The sequence below is a fragment of the Magnolia sinica genome, chromosome 18 (genome assembly GCF_029962835.1).
Source record: "Magnolia sinica isolate HGM2019 chromosome 18, MsV1, whole genome shotgun sequence".
In the NCBI taxonomy this organism is placed as follows: Eukaryota; Viridiplantae; Streptophyta; class Magnoliopsida; order Magnoliales; family Magnoliaceae; genus Magnolia; species Magnolia sinica.
Window position 1 is genome coordinate 41,286,987 of NC_080590.1, and position 20,259 is coordinate 41,307,245.

The 20,259-nt window shown below is 39.6% G+C and overlaps 1 long non-coding RNA gene across 1 annotated transcript; it reads left to right on the forward strand.

Annotated features, from left to right (window-relative positions):
- Positions 1–1,839: 1,839 nt before the first annotated feature.
- Positions 1,840–2,579, forward strand: LOC131232450 (uncharacterized). The gene is made up of 3 exons (XR_009164841.1): positions 1,840–2,124; positions 2,194–2,257; positions 2,510–2,579. It is a non-coding gene; the product is annotated as an uncharacterized LOC131232450 (long non-coding RNA).
- The last annotated feature ends 17,680 nt before the right edge of the window (positions 2,580–20,259 follow it).

Here is a 20,259-nt window from a genome sequence, read left to right on the forward strand (position 1 = left end):
GCCTGTTTCAGTGTGTAGAAGTGTTAGAGGGTGTTTTAATGGTGAACGCATTGTTTGCCATGCTATGGCCCGCCTGGAAGTCTGATCGGTCCCATCTTTGGGCTCAACGCCTAAAAAGAGCTTGGGAAGGGAATGGATGGTGTGGATTTAATACATACATCAAGGTGGGGCCTACATGAGTGGACAACCCCCCATTGGCAAGCTAATGTTTATGTTTTTCCCAAAACGTCCAGCGTCCCTGGACGCTGGACCCTTGTAAAAATATTAGGGGTGGGCCCTGCTTAGGTGGGCCACCTCATGGAAAAATTGGTGTGGTTACTACACACAAAGTGGGCCCCACTTGTAGGTGATTTGGATGGAATACATACCCTATGGTGGGGTCCATTCAAGTGGGCCACACAACCTCATCATCATACAACAAAATAAAATAAAATGAAATAAAAAAATAAAAATAAAAAGGGAGAGAGGTAGAGAGTGAGACCGTGTGATGGAGGGACCCCGGCACTATGGGCCCTCCCTTGCACTAAATCATACATCAAGTGGGCCCCATTACACATGGGTCTATAAAATTAGATCCAACGGTGGAGATCCCTTCTCCACTAAATTAAATGGTCTAGATGACCCTAAGCATGCAAAGAAATAAACATCATGATGGGGTCCATGGAGAATGGCCCCATCATGGAATGATCATGATGATCCAAGTGGGCCATTGGCCACATCTTAGGGTCCAAAGTAAGATCCAAACCATTGATCGGTTGGCCTCACTTGGCCCATCTAAAAAAATATGAAAATCTACCCTATCAAGGCACCCACCACATGATCTTCTTGCTCCCTTGGCTTCCTTAGCTCCTTGTGCTACTCTTTGATGGAGGAAGATGAAAAATGGATGGTTGAGATGAGAGATGAAGGGGTGGGAAAGGTGGACCTCACATATGAAGTTTTCTCACCATGGGGGACTCATGGTGCTCTCTCTTGGATTTGGATTTTTTTTTTGAAAAAAAGAATAAGAGAGATAGTTGTAAAGGGAGGGAGAGAGAGAGAAAGAGATGGGTGATGGAGTGATGGGGGATGGTTTGGGTTGAAAATTGTGAAAAGGTGTATGGTTGTTGTTGAAATTTGGAAAAGAGGAGTGGTGAGGTGGAAAGAATGGTGGACTTTTAAAAAAGTGGGGATGGGTTGATGTACTTAGGGTATGGGATGCTTTAAGGGTTGATTGATGGGACTAATTGTAGAGATTCCCTCGAAATCCGCAACGCGCGGTGTTTCTTCGGAATAAACGCTGATCGGCATCTTCTTGCCTGGGTATCGGTTCGGTGCGCAAGTCACGGCGTTGGAACCGCAGCGACGACGCGGTCGCTATGATATAACTTTCAGACTAAGCCGACGTCGGTGCGCAGGACCAGGCTTAGGATCGTTCCCAAACACCTAATACGTAGCGAAGCAAGCCGGAATTTGACCAGAAGGATCGCTGAAGCTAACGGAACAGTATGGATTAGGACTGTTCACCAAAAATTCAGATACTGACCATAGGCCTTTTCCCATTGAATGTGCACCATGGCTGAATTACTTTCTCGATAGTAATCTAGTCCTTAGATTGAGAGTTTGGGGGAACATTCCATCCACTGTGGGTCCCATTAAATCAATGGTCTGGAACTGGATGACTGAACAGTGGGTCCCACTCACAGAAGTTCAGAACCCGAGGATGTCATGCATATTCGTGGTTTTACTGGTATGCTACATGGCATCATAGCAATTTAAAGTGTCCATATAACATCTTTATACACTCTTTCCCATTTCTTGTTTACTTAAAAAATAAAAAATAAAAATCTGTGGCTAGTTATTAACTTATGAATAGTATACTTAGCACGTCTGCTCCCTCAGTCTCATGATTCCAGGATGTTTCTGATCAGAAATAGTTGAATTTCTACTTTTCACTACCATTTCCTTTTCCTTCTGCTTCTAGTGACTAAAATTTTGGTATGTAGGATATATGTGGACCTCCCAGATGCTAAGAATCGGATGAAAATTCTAAGAATATTTCTGGCCCAAGAAAACCTAGATTTTGTATTCCGATTTGACGAACATACCAATGCAACTGAAGGATATTCAGGGAGTGATTTGAAGGTGAAGTACCTACACCTGTTGTCTTTCTTGGCCATCTATTCCTCAATTTCTTACTTTCTTTTTGTGCAGAACCTTTGTATTGCACCGGCATATAGGCCAGTGCAAGAACTTCTAGAAGAAGAAAAGCGGCTATGTTCCTTGACTTGTAGGTTACTATTGATGTCTGTTTATTTCCTTGGTGCAGTTAGAGTCGAACTAGATTTATGTCTGCTTTAAGGAATAACTTCATTTCTGAAAATGTATGGACCAGTGCATGGGCATTGGGCTTTGTGGACAGGCATTGATGTGTCCACTTGTGCATTTTTACAATTCATCTAATTACTCGTTACTCTCTCTTTCACTTTTTCACATATGCTAAACTGCCATTGCTTTTTGGTTTAGGGAGGTACAAATAATGCACCGTGAGTATTGAGGCCTCTGAATTTGGACGATTTTATTCAAGCAAAAGCTAAGGTATGGAAATAATCTCCTTTTGTAGTTCCAAATTCCTATAGTAATTGATTGAAATACTTGAAAGAGAAGTGCCCAGTGTATATTCTCTCAGGTCAGACTAAGCATTTGCTAGGGTGATGCCGTTGAAACCAATATCGGTACACACTCCATGTTATCCAATGGAGAATAGGGGAAACGATCACCACCTACAACCAATAGTACGCCACAGCCTAGTTTCTGCCTTCAGAAATTTGGCTTCCATTTCTGACCTTAGAAAACTCATCTTCAAGGGCAAAAAGCTTGTAAAATTTTGTCATAGGTTAAACTATAACACTTGCAACAAAGATGAGGAACTGCACTAGTCTGAATGAGATAGTCAGTTCCAATTGAAAAGATCTAAAAGGGTGAGGGTAATATCCAAAAGGACTGTGGTGGTGGTTGAAGGAAGATGGTAAAGGTCAGTTTAAGTGAGGATATGATCCGTGATGGTGTGGAGTGGCATGACAGGATTTGTGTAGCCGATTCTAATTAATTGGGACAATGCTTTGATGATGATCATGAGATTGAGGATGAGGATGATTATGTCCATATGTATCTCGGTTGCAGGTGATCAATCCTCCAAAAATAAAATTCACTGCAATTGTAGAATATGACTTGTGATGGATGGTATAGATCTTTACAATCATAGTCTTGTCCCAGTTATCTAGGGTCAGTTGTTTTCATGAATGGTATTTTATGAAGAGACGTTTATTGTACACTCACACAATTAAGCAAATCTATACATAAAGAACAGATCAGGTTATCTGTGCCCTTCATTTAGTTCAAAATAGTAAAGATATAAGAGGGTTCTTTGCTAATTTATACTACAAAAATGTATAAAAATGGCAAAGCCTCTTCTAATTTGAATGGAATTGTTTGGGACGACCATGAAATGCATGAGAATGATCATGGTTTGAAGCGAATTGACCGCGAAATGCATGCAACTGACCGTGAAGTGAAGGGAATTGACCGCGAAATGCCTCAAAACGACCGTGAATCAACACGGAATTGTTTGGGATGAATGATCATGGTTTGAAGCGAATTGACCGCGAAATGCATGCAAATGACCGTGAAGTGAAGGGAATTGACCGCGAAATGCCTCGAAACAACCGTGAATCAACACAGAATTGTTTGGGACGACCGTGAAGTGCATGGGAATGATCATGGTTTGAAGCGAATTGACCGCGAAATGCATGCAACTGACCGTGGAGTGAAGGGAATTGACCGTGAAATGCCTCGAAACGACCGTGAATCAACACGGAATTGTTTGGGATGACCGTGAAATGCATGGGAATGATCATGGTTTGAAGCGATTTGACCGCGAAATGCATGCAAATGACCGTGAAGTGAAGGGAATTGACCGCGAAATGCCTCGAAACGACCGTGAATCAACACGGAATTGTTTGGGACGACCGTGAAATGCATGGGAATGATCATGGTTTGAAGCGAATTGACCGCAAAATGCATGCAAATGACTGTGAAGTGAAGGGAATTGACCGCGAAATGCCTCGAAACGACCGTGAATCAACACGGAATTGTTTGGGATGACCGTGAAATGCATGGGAATGATCATGGTTTGAAGCGATTTGATTGCGAAATGCATGCAAATGACCGTGAAGTGAAGGGAATTGACCGCGAAATGCCTCGAAACGATCGTGAATCAACACGGAATTGTTTGGGACGACCGTGAAATGCATGGGAATGATCATGGTTTGAAGCGAATTGACCGCAAAATGCATGCAACTGACCGTGAAGTGAAGGGAATTGACCGCGAAATGCCTCGAAACGACCGTGAATCAACACGGAATTGTTTGGGATGACCGTGAAATGCATGGGAATGATCATGGTTTGAAGTGAATTGACCGCGAAATGCATGCAACTGACCGTGAAGTGAGGGGAATTGACCGCGAAATGCCTCGAAATGACCGTGAATCAACACGAAATTGTTTGGGATGACCGTGAAATGCATGGGAATGATCATGGTTTGAAGCGAATTGACCACAAAATGCATGCAAATGACCGTGAAGTGAGGGGAATTGACCGCAAAATGCCTCGAAATGACCGTGAATCAACACGGAATTGTTTGGGATGACCGTGAAATGCATGGGAATGATCATAGTTTGAAGCGAATTGACCGCGAAATGCATGCAACTGACCGTGAAGTGAAGGGAATTGACCGCGAAATGCCTCGAAACGACCGTGAATCAACACGGAATTGTTTGGGATGACTGTGAAATACATGGGAATGATCATGGTTTGAAGCGATTTGACCGCGAAATGCATGCAATGACCGTGAAGTGAGGGGAATTGACCGCGAAATGCCTCGAAACGACCATGAATCAACACGGAATTGTTTGGGACAACCATGAAATGCATGAGAATGATCATGGTTTGAAGCAATTTGACCGCAAAGTCCTCGGTCTGTTAACTGAGTCGGTGCTCAGTCACTTTCATGCTCTTCATTTAGTTTCATATCTAATTTTATTCTTTGTTTAAACAACTCTCAATGTGGGCCATTTGAGTCCTGATTTCGCTCATTTATCAAGACATGCCATACCATTAAGCATTTTAAAAAAATGAAATTGAATTGGGGACCGTGCGCATATATACTATAATATACAGTGGGGTCCACCCAAACAAAGCTTAATATTTTAAAAAATTGAAAATGGATTGTGGACGGTGCGCATATATAGTAAAATATTCAGTGGGGTCGAAAAAACGAAAGCAGAGATTTCAATATACCTGCCATTCGAGGCTTCTTAGCTGGGGGGACTATATTTTGTCCGATCTTGGACTCAAAAAAGTCGAAAAGGACATCTGTGAGGTGTGTATTCTCGACCAGATAAAGGGGAAAGAAGGAAGCGGTAAAAGAAGGGTTTTACTGCTTCAGTGGACAGTCACAGGGGGGAGAAGTGATAAAGAATAATACTACTCTAACTGATTAAATAGTTTAACGTTTTACATTTATTGGATGGTGGAGATGAAAAGTCCAATGGTACAAATTTCGTAAATACGAAGAACAATAATTTAAGGTCAATCCAAAAATCAGATGACTTATCTACGGTGGACTCCACTATTAGACCCAATCAGATGGGTCGCACCCACCTGGATGGATCCGTAGTCCAGCTCAGTTTACAATTTCAGATAAGGACCTTATAAAGACAGCTGCGTACAACTAACGCAAAGCGATAGTGACAGGATGCGGCGGATAGATGTATGGTACCGCTTTTGTGTTAATGCGAACGTGTCATATGTTTAAGAAATCCAATCAATGGATTAGGTGGAACGCTGCATGTTTACAGTGTTAAATAAAAATCAGGCTTATCCAATCACCATATAAACCACACGTGTACATTAACTCATAACAATGGCTGTCCGTTTATTTTGATGATGTAGCCCAACTGATGATACCTGTGTAATTTTCATATGAAGTGATCATTGTGAGTTGGTCCACCGTTTTCTAGGTTTGAGAATACTACACGTGTAAGAAGTTGGTCTGAAAAAATGGATGTATGGTAACTAATGTTACAACTGCTGTATCTTATTATCATATTCCCATGTATCCACTACGAAGCTTCCGTGGACTTGTTTTTTTTTTTTTTTTTTTCCAATTCTACCCTTTTACAAATCGTCTTATCCCATCAGGATGACTCCAGACCCGAATGAGTGGATACCATCCCTACCAACACTCAGCCTCTGCTTGCTAACCATCACAACTGCACAAACGGCCTTCCAAACGTGTTTTCTCTGTGTACGTTTGCCTGATGCTTCTGTTCTGGTGTTTGCGCCTGTACAGTCGATTACCGGAGACTTCATCAAGCAAGGAGAGGCTCAAGCTTCCGATATGGGTACCAGCTACAACCGTTAACGTTGTGTTCGGGCACCGAGTTTCAATGCTCCTGAATCCACCGATGCAGTGCTTGGTGTGGGCCATGGCTGGGTGTAGTAGCTTGTTTGGGTTCTACTTCCTCTTTATCTACCGTGGGGGTTAGTGCCAGTACCAATGGTCGTGATTAAAAGTAGTGTCCATGTGACTCGGATTCGGTAGTTAATACTCCAGTAACGATACAGGAAAAGCTCCGTGGGCCTCAAACTTAGAAAAGTATATTCATTCGAAATTGTACTTTACATGATCTAAACAGTATATTCATTCACTGGTCTTACTTTTGCAGAATTGGAATCACTATTTTGCCGCGTTACTTCTCGTGTATAACCAGTCTTTTGCAAAATCAGGTATTCTTTGCAAAACAAAATCCGTTCTTTTAATTTTCTTTGCCGAATCTCCTGTTCTTCTCCACAGCCCATTTGACATGTGCTTGGATAGTCTTTTTCTTTCTTTTTTTTAATCTGTCCGTGTGATCGACTCGCCGGGCCGTCCAGAATAGTGGACCACTGGTGACGAGGCATAGCGTGTTATCGTGTAGATAAAACAATCCCAACCACTTAATAGAAGGGCAACAAATGGATGGGCCCCTAATCCAACAGCCTAAATAAAATGGCTATAAAATTAAATAATTAATGTGCCCTGAGTTCTGCAGCACCCCAATGCAGCCTACAATTTGGACTCTCTGGATTTTCATGCAGTACGCGGTGGAAAAGTGATCGTTTCTGACACGGAAACATGGGTGTGGTGGAAAAGTGATCATTTCTGACAAAGGGAACACGTGTAAAAAATTAGAAATGCTAAAGAAAAAGCATTATGTTGAACCTGGGTCTTCCACTGGCTGGTAGCAGACCATGGAGTCCAGCATGATGTGATGTATGTATTTTATTTCCTCCAGGTTACCAACTTATTTTAAAGCATGAGTGGTAATTTCAAGGCCAAGATGGACCAGAAAAGGCCAATGGATGGATGACAGGTTGGCCAATGAGCATTTGAACCAGAACAATTTACCATCATTGGAGAGGATGTCAATAAACTTCTAGAAGTAGGGTTCATCAAAGAAATTTATTATCTTAATTGGATAGAAAACGTTATACTAGTAAAGAAGTCGAGTAGAAAGTAGTGGGTGTGTCGACCACAAGGACCTGAATAAGGGGTGCCCTAAAGACAGTTTTCTTCTCTCAAGAATTGACTAGATTTTCATAGCATGGTAGGGCACAAGCTCCTCATATTCATGGATGTCTACTCAAGTTAAAACCAGATCACTATGCACTCGCACGACAACCAGAAGATAACATTTATCATCGACAAAGACTTCTACTGTTTCAAAGTCATTATGATCGCATATAGACTTCTTAATCGGTTGAGCATTATATCCCGGTCGATTCTCGATAATAGTTTCAAAAAATTTTTGAGACATGTTTTTTCCTAACATAATCATCTAATAGCCCATCACGGTACCTCTCATCTTCTAGAAGTATATTAGCATACTTACGTGTCCACTCTTGCATGTACATATTGAAACCTTAATTCTGAATTTATTCCTTTAAAAAAAAAAATTCCTATAGCAAAAAAAATTCCTATAGCAAAATTCAAAGTACGTAGAAGAAAGAATTTACCAAAGGAGAAGAACTAGAATTGAAGATCATACAAAATCAAAACAATCCAACTATGTTAGCAATATTAGAAGAAGAAAGAAAAAAAGAAAAGAAAAGAAAAGAAAAGAAAAAATATAAAGTGAATCCTAAAAACAAAATTCTAAAAACTGAAAAATCCTAAAAACCCTAGCTTAAAAAAATTCAGAAAACAAGAAAAAATCTAACCTAAAATAAAAATCAAATCTAGAAAAAACTTAAACCTAATCGTATTCAACGCTAATATGCAACATTTGACCCTCAACAATAACCCCAAGTGCAGGGTCATGATGTAGTAATAACTCGGTGAGAACGAAGTCAAATCCACAGGGAATGGGGAACACGGTCTAAAATTAATCTAAGTCTAACTTGATTGGTCTATGTTTTTAATCCAAAGATTTAGAAAAAGGTTTTGAAATAATAAAGATAAAAGACTAAGGATTCAAGAATCCACCTATAACAATCTTAAATCGAATCGTAGTCATATCCTATCCAATCGAATAATGGAGTAGTTAAAATGTAATCTGAATTTTCCATTAATTTAGTTTCCAAATATTCATCTAATTACAATGATGGTAGGGAATTCAATTATTATACCGTGCCCAGGAGACGATGGTGAACAACAACTTCTATACATCTCACAATTCCAAAGTCAATAAGATCATATCAAAAGCCTTCACAACATCTACTGTAATTTCAGTCACAATAAATTATAGAAAATTGAAAATATATCTTAATTCAAACCAAAACTTAATGGAAGTTTAACATATACTTGAATCAAAGCAAACTAAACATCAAAATAAACTATAGGTTTCATCCATTAGCCTTAACTAAGAGATTAACCTAAGAAAACTAACATCTTAGAAGAAAAACAAAAAGATCAACTAGAACCTGTGAAGAAATTATCGAAGTAGAAGAACGTTTTCGGCGCTCTGCATAGGCATTCTCTCCATTTCCAAGCCGTAGAAGATACTTTGGAATATCCTAAGGACTCGTATTTATAGTTGTGGAACTCCGACTTTTGCACAGAGTTGGAAAAATCCATAAACCGCCTCAAATTTACGCACTCCACGTAAACTCTGTGTAACTCTTTCGATGTTATCGAAGTGTTTTCGATTGCACCTTCGATGTTATCTAAGTATCTTAGATTGCATCGAAAATTTGTTCAGAACTGTCCAGAGAGTTTGACTTGAAAAATCCTGAAATTCATGATTGCAACGAACCAGCTTCGATTTCACCTTTAATGATATCTAAGTGTCTTCGATTACATCGAAGTCTTTTCTAGAACTTTTTCAGACTATGTTTTTCTAGCCCTGAAATTTCAGAATATATTTTTTCAAGACAATTTTCAAGATTCCTTTTCTTCGCTTCAAATCTTCGATTTTCTTCATTATTCACTTGGTTTCCTTAGATCTTTAGCATGTGAATTCTTCATTAATGACTTTCAAATTTTCAATTCTTCATTATATTCTTTTGAGCTTTAAATCCATCATTTTAACCACATATTTATCATAATCTTCTGAATCACCTCGTACGACAAAAACGTGTATAATTAAATCAAATTATCTATTAAATGCCATGAAAACTAATATAATATTAAAGGGTTAAATATGTAATATTTGAGTCTCAACATGTATATATTCACTCACCCAACTATTTTAAATTTTTTTATTAGTCTTTTTCCACTTTTTCCTTTTTTCTAAAACATCTCCGGTCATAATACATTACATTATTTGACTTCCTTCTCCCATTTTCTTTTTGAATATATGGATGTATTCATTCATGCCATGGGCTCCTTTCATACTGGACAGAAGTGGAGCCCACTGAATGTATTCATAAATCCAATCTGTCCATCGGATGCATAACTTCACATTATCTCAACAACTCACAAAGCCAAAATAAAGGGCACAAGTTTAGGGAGGATGCCCACTCATGATTGGCCCACCATTTTGTGTATATACTCTGGAAACGGATTAGCTACTCCTTGTGCCCCCAGCCAATGGCTGCTGGCCGGTGCTCTTTGGGCCCACCTTGATGTATGTGTTTCATTCCGTCTATCTATTTTCATTTTATATTATGAGACAAAAAATGAGGTATATCCCAATCTCAAGTGGACCACAGTATAGAAAACAGTGTTGAATGAACATTAACCATCAAAAACTATTTGGGCCATAAAAGTTTTGAATTCATCTGTGTCTGTATGACCTAATTAACAGATTGGGTGTCAAATAAATAGTACGGTGGGCCCCAAGAGGATTATAATGGTGGATATTCAATCACTATTGTTTTCCTGTGGTGTGGATTTATATCCCTCTCATTTTTAGGATCAAGTCCTAAAATAATCTGTAAAAATGGATGAATGGAATAGATGAAAAACATACATCATGGTGGGCCCACAAAGCACCGACCACCAGCCATTGAGCTGGTGGCTGGGGAGTAGCAAATCCGTTTCCATGTAATCTAGACTGTCTAGACCCTTAGGGTGGTCAGGACAAAACTCAGACTATTCTGAAGCTTAGGTGGTGCCCATGAGTATCAAGGGTAGGAGTTCCCTCCCACCTGGTTACCTGTGCTGTGGCCCACCAGATTTTTTAATAAAAATGATTTTCAAATCTTGGGGGTAACCATACATCTTATGGACGGTTTAGATGTAATACATACACCACATAGGCCCCACATCTACACAGTATCATTGGACCACACCTCATCCATTGCACCCATCCCATCCACAGGCGTGTTTGGTGCGTGGAATTGAATGGTATTGAATTGTATTAGATGGGATTAACATCATTATTATACAATGATTGCATGTCTGAAAATATCATGGTATTATAGTCATCCAATTCTATGTTTGGGATAAAAATTTTGCTACAAAAATATCCTAAATTTAGCAAAATCTTGTTTGGTGGACCATGGAATTGTAATCAATGGATCAAATTCACAACGGATGCTGTTCACTTGTACACATATATAATCAGAATATCACTTGTAAACGGTGTATCTGGATGAACGGCATGGATACATGCATGCATCAATGTGGGGCTGAATGTGTAATGAATTTCAAAATTCACGAAAATCCTCCATGGACCAAATGCAATTCCATCCCACTTAATCCTAACCTTTCTCATCCTCTCTAAATGCGGGATAAAATGCAATTCTATCCTACCAAATCTCATCTAATACAAACGCCCCCTAAAAATTGTAGGCTCGATCATAAATGGGGTAGAGTCTGATCGTTCATCGTGACAGCTACGCCATGTTTGGAAGGTCAAGTACTGGCGTAATATATGGTAAAAGCACGTGTTACTTATAAAAAAAAAAAAAACTTTGTTTGGATGAATACGGATCCTCTGTTCCCGTCAAGCAGCGAAATTTTAGTTGTTGCAGTCTAATTGAACCGTTTAATTGGGTAACACATTGAACAATGACTGAGGTGTATCAATCACGAGGAAGTCGTGGTTTTGGCAAACAGAGGATCCGGACTACGTTTGGATATGCGTAAGGCCAGCTGTAATCCACGCTTCAAAAAATGGGACCGCGTTTCTGTCAGTTCCTATGGATTCCTCTCCCTGCTTTCCATGTACTCTCTTATCTGATTTATGGCTGTTTGGTGGTCTCTCGGTGCACCGTATGTCCTACGCAGCCAAAAGGGGAAGGTAAAAATCCCTTCCTCCTCTTGTTGGCTCATTCCTGACTACTTGACGGTGTGGTCATGAGATAAATCCTATGGATGATTGCCGATTGTTTGCGGGTCCTTGGAGAGTAGAGCGGAATAGGCGAGACCTATTATCCCCATGACTCACAGATAAGCCCCAAAAAAGTACACTTAGGTGGGGCGAAAATAAAGGGAACAAGTTTACAGAGGATGCCCACCCTTGATTCGCATTGGGACTCGCCATTTTGTCGGTTCCTATGGAATCTAGACTATCTAGACCCTTGGGTGGGACCAGTAAGTTTCAAGGGTGTGGGAGTTCCCTCCCATCTTGTTACCTGTGCTGTGGCCCGTCAGATTTTTGAAGCAAGCTGATTTTCAAATTTTGGTAGTTTAGATGCATACACATGGCCCCACATCTACAAGGTACCACTGGAGCACACCTCCTCATCCATTGCACCAATCCCATCCATACCGTAAAAACTGTACGGTCAATCATAGATGAGGTAGAACCTGAAGCGCAAATTACTTAGTTCATGGTATTTCAGAGTCCTGAAAATCGATGCAGTTGTCATCTATTGGACTGTTAGGATTGTTTGATAAATATGATTTCCTGCTGTGCCCCCTCCTCAGTGGCCCACTCTCAGGATGGTCTAGATGGCCATACATGTATGCGTGTGTGCTCGGTAAAGGAAGAAGCAGATTAGGTGAGACACTGGATCCACTTAGGGACACTTGACTATGGGGCTTGATCGATGTGACTTAAATCCACACTGTTCAACCATTTTGAAATCTCATTTTAGAGCATGACCTTAAAAATGAACCTGACTCAAATTTTAGGTGGACCACATCACAGGAAATGGTCATTATTGAATACCGACCATTAAAATCTTCATGGTTTCCATGGGAATGTTTATTTGCCATCAAACCTGTTCATATGGACACAAACACCAAGATGAAGAGACCACACAAATATCATCTTGATCCAAAGCTGTTGTGAACCACAGTATGGTTTTACTAGTCAATCACCACTGTTTCCTGTACTATGGTCCATCCTGATATTTGGAACTACTTATTTTTTGAATAATGCCTTAAAATGAGCTTTCAATGCGGACGGTTGGCGTAGATGTAATCACATACATAACAGTGGGCCCCACAGTCAGGGGTCCCACCCACTTGGGTGGATCCGGGTCTCACCTAATCCGCAAAATGGCACGGACGCGAGAAAGGTGCAAAGTTGTGGCCCATCTTGTTATAAACAGTTGGGAATACCGGTGCAAAATGAAATGGACGTGTGAATGAGAGCCGTCTTCGTCAAAACGCGTGTTTGTTTTTTTTTTATTTATTTTAATTATAGAAATTGACCGTTGTAAATGCCACCTTTTACCCAGCGTCTTTTAAAGGCACGCCCAAACTTTACTTTCGAAAGTAAGCCATTCTGTACGGACACACTATTTGCAGGCTAAAATGCCCTTACAATCACAACCTATAGGTGTTATACTAACCGTCAAGGCAAGATTATTTTCGTCTGCAAATAGTGTCCGTACAGAATGGTATACTTTGGGAAAATAAAGTTTGAGAGCACATTGAAAAGACGCCGGATAAAAAGTGGCATTTACAGTGGTCAATTTCTCTTTTCTCTTTTTGTTTTTTTTTTTTTCAGAATCCATTGCAAAGAAGCTGACTTTTCTAGAATACCGTGCTAGCCTCACTCCGCGGCAGAGGGATAACGTACATGAGATCCACTCCGTTCATCTGGTGCGTTGCCTCATCTTCTTCGTAGAACTAAAAACCCAGCCCATTTCAATGCTCAGATGGGCCACATCGATAGGGAAGAGTTGGGATACAAATCCTACTAGTAATAGCACGGAATGTAAATTCTATAATTTTCTTTTTTAATTTACTAATAGAGACGTTAGGATACGTGGGCGGACTTTAGGCGGTGTCGTTTATCTTATTTTACAACTTGACATTTGGAAAGAATTGTTCCATTTTGAAAGAGACCTGATCATCTAGTGCATGCATCATCGTTTCCGCCACCATGTTACGTCACTTATGTAATAGATCGTTCCAAAGAAATCTTTGGGCCATTGCCACGAAGATCAGTTGACACAGGTAAAGTCGTTGGGAGAATGAAGGGCGGAGGTGTATTGATGTGGCATAGTTTTGTAAGCTACATCATGATATATGTGTTATGTTTATACTGTTCATCCATATTACATGATCATTTTATAGAATTAGACAAAAAATAAGATAGATCTAATGCGAAAATGATCCACACTACAATTAATAGTGGAAATTGAACGCCAACCATTGAAAGCTTTTTGAAGTCCATGAAAGTGTTAAATCTTCTTCATTTTTGGAGACACACCTTAAAATAATATTGTAAAATTGATAAATGGTGCGGATATAACATATATTAACAAAATTACATTTAAATGTATCATAATTGGTAATCCAAAAGTCCCTGAGGTCAAGTAGCTAAAACATCCGGATGAGGCTGATGGGCCATACCACAGGAAGTATCTACTGTTGAAACCTTAGTAGGCCCACCGTAATTTTTATCGGCCATCTAACTTATTCGTAAAGTCAAAGAGACCTGAATGAAAGGAAAATATAAATATCATCTTGCTCAAAAACTTGGTGGCTCTAATAGATTTTCACCTATAGGCATTCAATCATCACTGTTTCCTATGGTATGTTTCACTTGGGCATTCAATCTACCCCAAATTTGGGTTTTGTCAGTAAAAATGATTTTTCAAATTGAATAGTCAGAGTACATAAAACGCATACATTACGGTGGTTGCCCTAGAACCCCGTACATCTCTAGGTCCCAGTGGGGTAGTCCCCGACCCCTGCCCGATTTTCTATGAAAGATGACCGGTGAGTTGTTCATTCAAAATTATGCGGTCGGTATGAAAAGTAAAGAGAGTTGTAGACTGTATTTTCAAATTTTTTGAATTGCTAGTCTTGCAAAACAATGGGAGTTGCTCCCATTTTGCAAATTTGTGGTTTTCCCTTCTACTTTCTTTCCTTCTTTAGCTTTTCCTGCATGACTTCCGCGTTGTTGTTATTTTTTGATAGGCTAGTTGTTGAACTGGTAAACACATGCAACTACAACCACACTTTTATTTTGAATTATTGAGCGCACGTCACCTCACCTAACTTATCTGAAGCGTTATTGTGTGGTCTATAGAATCTCCGACGCGGATTTCAACTTTCCAAGGAATTCCTCATCCAAGATTCTCTATAATACCTGTTTTATAGGAGTAAATTACTCTAGCTTAGTGGGCCCACCATGTTATCTGTGTGATGTCCGGACACGGGCCACAAGCTACTCAATGGTGCAATGTGGGCCCCACCATGATGTATGAGTTTAATGCATGCCATTTATATATTTTTCGGATCATTGTAGGTCAATAGCCCAAAAATGAAGCATATCCAAAAGATTTGAATGAAGCCGATATTTGTCTTACCTTCATCTTGGAAGTTTTTAATGGTAGGCCATCAATCACTGCTACTTTCTAATCGCGTGGACCACTTGGGAATTGGATCTGTCTTATTTTTTGGCTACGCCATAAACAAATTATGAAAATATAAAGAGAGAGTACTCTTCAAAAGCTATTAGGCAATATATCTACTCTCATGACGTATGCTCCATATGTAAGAATAGCTTCCCAGGTTTCCTGTGCTATAAATAATTAAAATAGTCTTTAATTTTAATATTGCTGAAGTTTGAGAAAAACACTTATCATGAAAATATTATATTGGAGGAAGTAGTTCAAAATTAATACACAATTTAATGTAGTTGTAGGCCACACATAACTCTTTTTTTTTTTTTTTAAATTACTCTAATATGGCTTCTCGGTTGTTTGATGCAAGTGAACGGATTAGATTGGGCGAATGGCGATCCTAATAATTGATTTAGTAGGGCCAACTTTCATTCTCAAAAAGCTCTCTTGACTTTCACGAAAAGTTACTATTATATGACTAACAAAGAAGCATTTTTTGTCTTAGAAAAAATCCAATAATGCCTAGAGGGTTAAAATAACGACGACTTCAGATTATGAAGTCATCACTTTTATTATGTCATAATTTAGGGCTATTTTAATTAATAACCTATTCTTATACTAAAAATATCTATAGCCATAACTCCAGTGAGCAACATGAACCCGTCTTTGATAGCAAGATAGGTTTTTTTAATAATAAAAGCACAGTGATAGCAAACATTGAAGGCTTACGTCGGGGCAGACGTCCAGGGTAGCGGGGCCCTCTAGACACGGTTAGATTATAAAATGAGCATCAAGGTAGACACCTGAGAGGTTTCAATGGTGTACATTTAATCAATCTCCACTGGTATTGATCGTGGGCCATAAAACCTTGAATCAAACTATTATTTTTAGGCCCCTTTGTCCCATGTCCACGTGTCATGCTCTACAGGTTAGATGGCAAATAAAACCCCATGGTGGGCCTTGAGAAGGTTTCAACGATGGCCATTCCATTACCAATGCCTTCTGTGGTGGGGACCACTTAAGTTGCAGATTTGCCTCACGTGTGGGGACCACACCCGCGTGCAGGCTAGTAGGCCATCGTATCAACTGGTTTGATGGTTAACAAACATCTTAGTGAGCATCAGGGAGGTTTCGAACGTTATTCCTTCCCTCTCTGCTTTCCACAGTGGAGCCCACTGAACTTTTGGATCAAACTAATATTCGCAGTCTCTTAATCTAGGGCCTATGCGACCCATCAACAGGTTGGGGTCCACAACACATCACCCAAGTGGGCCCCTACATCAGTTTAATGGTAAGTTCAATCTCCAGCATTTTCTGCAGCAGCCCATTGGAGATTTAGATCTACTAATTTGGCGGGCAAAATGGATGGACGGTGTGGATGTGATGCACATGCATCACAGTGGGTCCCATCCACTAGGTGATGGATATAGAATATATACATCACAGTGGGTCCCACTATCGGACGAACAACAACAATATATATAAACAAATACGTCATAGTGGGTCACACCCACTGGATCACACCCATTGGATGGACAAAAACAGTATATAAACACAAACCACGTAGTGAGTCCCATGTAAGATTTCTATAAGGTGGGCCTTATTGATCAATGGTCTGGATTGTCTTAAGGGTTGGAAAATATGATCGAGTGTACCAATGAGCCCCACTAAGTTGTGATACATTCAGAAATTCGTGTAAGGGGTGGAGTGCTATAACTGTGATACGCACACAATGTTTTAGAAGAAATAGTATTACTAATTCGTGTGGAGAGGAGTTTTCATGGGTTTCAAACTCCTCACCCCTCTAACCTATATTAAAAGGGCTGAGTCCCCAATCCAACACTATCGACAGTAGTTACAGCCCCATCACAGCTTCTCTAAAGGGTATAAGGAGAGGAAAATATTGGCAATCCGATTTCAGAGTAATGGCGACACAACATGGTAAGCCATCTTCTTCATTGGTACTTCATGTCCTTTGCACAGCAGATCCTACAACTATTCTGCATCTAGGTCTTGCAGTTCTTCATTGGTACTATGCTGATGGTATGGAAGATCTAATCCACTTGTTAGGGATTCAATTCCAAAATCAGAAACCAGGGAATTGATTCCCAAATCGTATTGGAATTTCCATTCCTAAATCCAGTGACAATTTAGGGATTTCGGAACCCAAATCCCAAATCCAATCAACATTAGGGCCTGTTTGGATGCCTGTAACTTTTCTAAAATGTAACAAAGTTATAGGTGACTTTGTTACAGTTGGTGTTTGGGTGAGGAAAGTCACAGGTAACTTTCTCTCAACCTGTGACTTTCTTATAGGAGAAAGAAACGAAAATCTTACAGGCACTGGAGTCGTTTTTCAAGTTACTTGCAACTAAGTTACAGGTAATGGTTAAAATTTTTGAAATGAAAATCGTGAAGAAGAATCGCACTTGCATTGAAAAAGCGTACCTACCTTCTCAGACGAAGTGAAGGTTGAAAGGCCATTGAAGGCCACAAGCGGCAATTGAAGTCCATCAGGCTACATGCGGGCGCAATGAGGGCTACGAAGCTGACATTGGGGAAAATCAGATCTCTGTATTGAAGAAGGTTAGTGGCCATTGGTATATAAATAAACATCCATCCCTTTCCAATGTCTTCATCTCTCTCTCTTAGACTCTGTTTCCCTCTCCCAAGTCTCCTTCTCCCTCTCTCAGTCTACTTCTCCATCTCCCATAGAGCTTCCGCAAAGTACGAAACCCCTTTTCTCTATTTTGCATTTTTCTTCTTTCCTTTATTATTATTATTATTACTATTATTATTATTATTATTATTATTATTATTGCTTCTACGTTGATGGACGCAGCTTGGTGAGGTGGCGTGGATAATGCAGATGATCTGTGGGGCCCACCATATTGTATTTGTTTTATCCATGCCGTCCATCCATTCTTTTGGATCGTTTTAGGTCTTGATTCCAAAAACGAGGGATATCTAAATCTCAGGTGGACCACACCACCAAAAACAATAATGATTAAAAGTCCACCATTAAAAAACTACTAGGGCCCACTGCAATGTTTGTTTCACATCCAAGCTGTTGATTAGGTCATAAAGACCTGGATGAAGGGAACAAAACAAATATCAGTTTGATCGAAAACATTGGTGGCCCACCAAAAGTTTTTAATGGTGGGTGTTCAATCAACATTGTTTCCAGTGATGTGGTCCACCCGAAATTTTGAGGTACCTTATTTTTGGGTTGATGACTTAAAATTTTCTGGAATGATGGATAGATGGTGTGGATGAAACAAATACATCATAGTGGGCCCACATAACACGTCACATAGCCTTCATGACTTCTGTTGTTTTTTTTTTTATTTGGTATTGCTGTCTATCCGAAGATCTGGGTCTATTGATATTGTTGTGATGAATTTCTTTTTCATGTTCTTCTTTTCTTTTTCTTTTTAAATATAAGGATCTATTTTTCAGTTTCCATTTGTGGGTTCTGATGATTTAATATTGATGTTCTTGTTTCTTTCCATTTCTTGGGTAAGGAATGATAGGATCTCTTGATTTGCTGGTGATCAGACAGTTGATCTGATGGGAGAATGTCCAAAAATCTGTTTGATTGGAAGATCTTGACCATTTGATCTTTGGCCTTCATCAATTAAAATCAGATTGCTGCCTTCTATTTTGTGTTAATTATCAATTCGTGGGCAGTTGGTCCAAAGGTCAGGATTTTCCAATTTGGAAAATATTGGGTTATCCAGTGTGTGCCCATCAGATCAATGGTCTGGATCTTTCACTTACTGTCTGACAATCTGATTAGGGTTATAGCAACACTTCCATTTCTTGATGTTCATGTAGCAGAAAATGTACTCAATGGATTTCACCCTTTTAGATGGGATTGACATTTAGATATTTTAGCAATGAGGAATGAGTACCTACAACCAGTTGTAGGTGAGTTTTAGTTACAACCCCTTTCACACATGCCAATGTGGCAACTGTGATCGACATATGAACCACCATTCAAAAAATGGGCCCTACCATGAAGATTTCTGGTTGAGAAAATCAGGTCAGTCCCATCCTCAGGGAGGTCACATGTGTACATTGGATCAGTCTGTTGGCTGGACCGCTTCAAGAACTCCATTGTTTTCATCTGAGAGATGGCTGTCCCGATCAAAATGGATTAGTCAGTCGGCTGGACTGCTTCAAGAACTCCATTGTTTTCATCTGAGAGATGGCTGTCCTAATCAAAATGGATCAGTCTGTTGGCTGGACTGCTTCAAGAGCTCCATTGTTTTCATCTGAGTCATGGAACCCTTTTGGAGTGGAATGGAAAGATTTTCAAAGACAAACAATTCCTTCAAAATGATTGGTGCTCGGTCACTGCACTCTAGTGGACTGGAGTTTAATTGACATGGCAGCTGTTGGGTCCATGGGGATAGGATGCCCGGCACTCCATAAGTGTTTGGATGTGCATGTCTCCATGCATATCCATAATGTCAATGGATATTATACTTTCTCGCCTTTTTCTTTTTTTTTTGTTTCTTTTGTTTATGAATGGCAATTTTTGTTAAGAAAATAAAATTTGTCATTCATAAAAAAACATTTTATTAGAGAAAAAGAAGAAGAGGAAAAAGTGTAATATTGTTGCTAATAAAAATAGAAAAAGAAGTATTCACTTTGATTTTATACAATGGTTCACAGTACATTCAAATTTGTCATGCTCCTTCAAGTGCTTATCATCAGTAAATTATTACTAGTTTTGTGCCGCATGGTTTCAGAGGTCTCTGTTTTACTCACACTTTTTATTCAAAATGTTTCTTGTTGTTCTACTGTGTTATCTTTACTGCTAGTTGCAGCCAACTGTTAAGAAGTCCCCACTGTGCATGCATTCAGCAATTTCACATTAGCCACTATCTGTTTCAAGTCTTTCAAAAAACACTACACCAACCCCTATATTCCTTTTATTAACCCTGAAAAGGCTTGTCTCTTATTTTTCACAAACCT